This window comes from Aedes aegypti, chromosome 3, assembly GCF_002204515.2.
Source record: "Aedes aegypti strain LVP_AGWG chromosome 3, AaegL5.0 Primary Assembly, whole genome shotgun sequence".
NCBI classification, from domain to species: Eukaryota; Metazoa; Arthropoda; class Insecta; order Diptera; family Culicidae; genus Aedes; species Aedes aegypti.
Genome location: NC_035109.1, coordinates 149,389,989 through 149,394,568, shown reverse-complemented (window position 1 = coordinate 149,394,568; position 4,580 = coordinate 149,389,989). Strand labels below are relative to the sequence as shown.

General features: G+C 36.2%; 1 long non-coding RNA gene across 1 annotated transcript; it reads left to right on the top strand.

Annotated features, from left to right (window-relative positions):
- The first annotated feature begins 1,911 nt into the window (after nt 1–1,911).
- On the top strand, nt 1,912–3,125 carry LOC110679326. Its single transcript, XR_002502394.1, has 2 exons — nt 1,912–2,385; nt 2,449–3,125. It is a non-coding gene; the product is annotated as an uncharacterized LOC110679326 (long non-coding RNA).
- Nucleotides 3,126–4,580: the final 1,455 nt, after the last annotated feature.

Genomic DNA, 4,580 nt, shown 5'->3' with positions numbered 1-4,580 from the left:
CAAATTTTGTTTTCACTTCCGAATCTCTTTGAGATCTTTTTTTTTTTTGTCATTTTTTATAATGAGCAAAAACAAAAAAGGATACTGGTTAGGAACAACTTACGAAGATCTGTTCTTAGAAATCTGCTTATCTTCCTAAATCCACATATTTATATGTAAGAGTTCATAATTAGTTAGTTAATCTGAATGTTCCTTGAAAACTGCCAATGCTGCGTCTCGAATCAAGGTACCTCGTATCATCGTACGCTCGGATCGCTCCTTTACCATCTAGGCCATATGGGATATTAACGATTGCAGAGCAAAACGCTTTATTAAACTACCAATCGAAAATCCCAGCTATTTTGGTTATACTGGCAAGGATGCCAGTTCTCATGCAAGCAGAAAAACTTCTTGAATTTCGAACTTCACCGAAACCTTCAAGAAGGAAATCGCAAAAATTGTGATATGGGCCTGAAAGTTAGTTGTTTGCCTCAATTGGTTTTAATAATGAATAAATATTAAAACAAATAATTTTGGCAGATAGAGGATGATTTAATCTACATTATACACTGAGAAAAATCTACACGCCAAGGTCGTGTGTTTTACTTATAGATAACCAGTAAGCACGATAATGCGGCACGGTAACAGCATTATATGCGCATATAGGGTAATCATTTGATGCTTGTCAGTTTTATATACGTATATAATGCTTTTATAATGCCAGAAAAGGCGAAATAGCGTGCCATTATAGTGCCAAGATATAACCGTGCTTCTCTGCACCACTAATGCTGATATAAGACCACGTGAGAAACGTCAGTTGTTTTCGCCAGGTTTTAAGGGCGAATATGTTGTGCTTTCGCGTACGCAGCCAGAGAGCATTCGCGTATGCGGCCAAGCAACTGGTACACGAGGTAAATAAATGAATGAATGAAAACGGAAACCTCTAATAGTATGAAAAAAATGTAATAAAATGATACAGATAGTAACTTCTCCGTATCAGACATATTCGTTTTGATAGTTTTCATCCTTTTGAGGATTTGCAATTGCCACATTTTGATCCTCGTTTTATGACGATGAAATTCTTCATTTTGCGTCTCGAACCTGCGACACCCGTATTGTTGAGTTGTTGTCCTGCTCCTTTGCTCCTACGGCCACATAAGATGAATAGTATTGGAAAGAAAAGTGACCAATTTAAACCATCACTTTTCCCCGTCATAAAACCTGCAATTGTAGTAGAAGAAGATTACCACTATATGCAAACACAAAGCACGTGGTATATCTGTCAAAACACTGGATGGCATTTAAACATGCCCTGTATTCGAATATAAAGCCAATATAGTGCTTATTTAATGCCTGTATGCATCAGGCTTAGAAGCATTGATGATGCTGTAATAGGTTTTCTATGCAGCGGAAGTGCTGTTATAAGGTGTGTAAGCATTTGAAGAATTGAATGTGTAATACACACGAAGTTTGTAAGAAAATCACAACAAATCGACATAGACGTTCATGAATCGATCCATAATTTTAAACACACGGATCAAGCGTGTTGATTTTTTTCAGTGTAAGGTTGTTAAATAACGTGTAAATCCATTCAGATGCTCAAAAGCAACACACTACCCCTTCGTTGCTAATTGATTTAAGGCCCTTATCAAAAATCAAGTGAAATCTTAAATTATTTTAGTTTTTAAAATTGATACAATAAACTGTCATTTTGCCAATCATTATTTAACTTTTTTTTTGCTAAAAAAATTACTAATTGTAGGTTTAAGGTTTTCTTCATTATTTCAATGATAGCAAAATCTACTGTTCTAATCTAATTGTACAACTCATATTTTAAATCTATTCATAAATATATTTAAAGTAAAGAATTCCGAAAGTACGAGAAATTATAAACCTAAAGATTATAAACAATTGGTCTGGCAACAATGCCCTAGAGTTCCACCCATCTTTTGTTTGACGTGTCAAACAAAACCACTGCGTGTGAAAACAAATTTTACATTTTGAAGCATATTTTCTCAACATTTGATGTTAATTTGAAGATTTCATAATTCGCATAGCACAAGCAAGTTGTGTCCCACTTTGCAAGAATCAAAATAATCCTTCACATTTTTTCTATGAAATATAGAAGGTATGACGGCAAACAATTACGCGATCGTGCAGACCATCGAATAGGAAGAAGTGCTGCTCTCTGTTTTGCTGTCACGCTGGGTCCTGAAAAACGGCTGGAAGCATGAAGACCAAGGCGATGGCCAAGGAGATGGTTATGATCTTTGCTTCTGGCCAAAAGGAGTATCTGGTTATCGACTACACAAAAAAGCAAAAAAAACGAAAATTTCAGCGGATAATAAAGTGTTGAAGACATACTGATGCAAAATCAAGCGCAATAATTTTTCTCTTTATTCAGAGGTAAGTCAAAACTTTGTTCAGTATTAGATGAAAGTAGTGTTACAGTTTTGTGTGTTCCACCAGGCATTCCGAGAGCTGAAACTTATGGAAATCTAATCGGACACTAACGATTACGAACCAAAGAAAAAATTGAGCAAAACAACGACAGCAGCGGAACTTTTCAAGCAAATTCAATCAAGCTCAGCATCGCGTCCAGGATTTTCATCCCCGCATCCATGCACGGGTTTTGATCAAGGTGATATTGACATGGAAGACACTTCTGATCTAGATGAATCGTTTTTGAAGACTTCTGGAAATCGCGAAGACCATGCCATGAAGATACGTTGTTTGCCGAAATCACATTCACAGCCCCAGTATAAGGAAACAAAAAGTAATTCCGGACTAAGAACGCCTATTCTTCATTTTGAGGATATCAAGGGCACTCGAGCTTCTGTTGCCAGAAAACGAATAAGGCCTAAGCAACAACAACAACACATGAGATTGCTCCAGAAATCATCGATGAAGGATCAGATATAATTGTACAAGAATTCGCTATTGAACCAGATCATACATTATCGCCAAATCATTCGTCTAAAACTATATCGACGAAAATGTGGACGTCATTTACGATGGTTTTCTTCCCGCTGAATGAAACACCGGAAATGAGTTGCTATTGTTAACCCTATGTATCTTTTTGAATAAGAACTCCAACAAATGCAATCAGTACAATATACTATTTTTCATATATTTTATTCCAAAAATTCCATTTACAATTATTTAATTATTAAAAACTAATACATAAACGAACACGATCGCCAAACATTACAATCGTTCATACACAGGTAATGTATGCAACAGAGAAATAAATGCTGTTTCATCCAACACCACTACCGCTACTAATTTAAATAAGATTTCTTCGAAGTCGTATAACTTTGTTTCCAGAAGCATGTAGCTTTTGTTTGCTTCATAGGCATTCAAATAAGGAGATTTTAATGGATAATCGAATAGATTTTCAAAATCTGCTATTTCTGCTCCGTAAATATCATTTATAATTCCAAATTACATAGCAACGATATTACTTTCTTTAGTTAGAAACCATTTGTCAGGAAATTTCCCAGCTAAAGTAAACTCACAAGTCAAGTGCACGCAAAAAAATGTATCGCGATCAGATGACAATGGATTTTTAAAAACAGGAAAACAACAGATCCTTGAAAACTATACTTTTTGGTAAGTCGGTTTACAATCTGCTGTAATGGAAGTTAACCTGATCTGACTAATTTCTTCTTCTTTCTGGCGTTTACGTCCCAACTGGGACAGAGCCTGCTTCTCAGATTAGTGTTCTTATGAGCACTTCCACAGTTATTAACTGAGAGCTTACTATGCCGATGACCATTTTTGCATGTGTATATCGTGTGGCAGGTACGAAGATACTCTATGCTCTGGGAAGTCGAGAAAATTTCCAACCCGAAAAGATCCTCGACCGGTGGGATTCGAACCCACGACCCTCAGCTTGGTCATGCTGAATAGCTGCGCGTTTACCGCTACGGCTATCTGGGTCCCTGACTAATTTATTTATCTGAAATAGTTGGTTTTCGAACGGATGAATATTGCTGGTAATGGATTTGAATGGCGCATAATAATTAAAAATGAATTCTTCAAATAAATTTTGAGCAACAGGCAAATATGGTTCATAATAGCTCGCTGAACAAATTGTTACTGCACAAAACAGATAGCAAAAATTATGAAAATGCTCCTCGTTGATAAAATGCTTAAGAAGAATAATACCAATGTAATGTAAGAATGATGCACACTCAGATGCTTTCCACTAGGTTAAATAATCAATTCCACGCATTGCTCTATGTATTTCTATTGGAAGCTTAATTGTTCTAAGAATTTCGATATTTTCTCCATTACCATTACCCATTCTGACTCTAATTGGCCATTTACTTTCGTCGCTTCCATTTTGGCCGTCTTTGTATGACAGAGGCAATCTTTTCATAATACCAAGTTGCAACAGGTGCAGCGAATCTGCCACAATCACGTCTTCTATTATATCGATTGACAATCGAAGAAGCGACGAAACAACGGGATACTTTTTGATTTTTCCGTTTTTACGAATTTTGTAAATTTGTTAGTGCTCTTTATTGACATCAGATCGAAAATCGTTATCGGTCCTTTTGGCGGCAAGTGTTTGAGGGAAAATGTTTGTTCGGAGT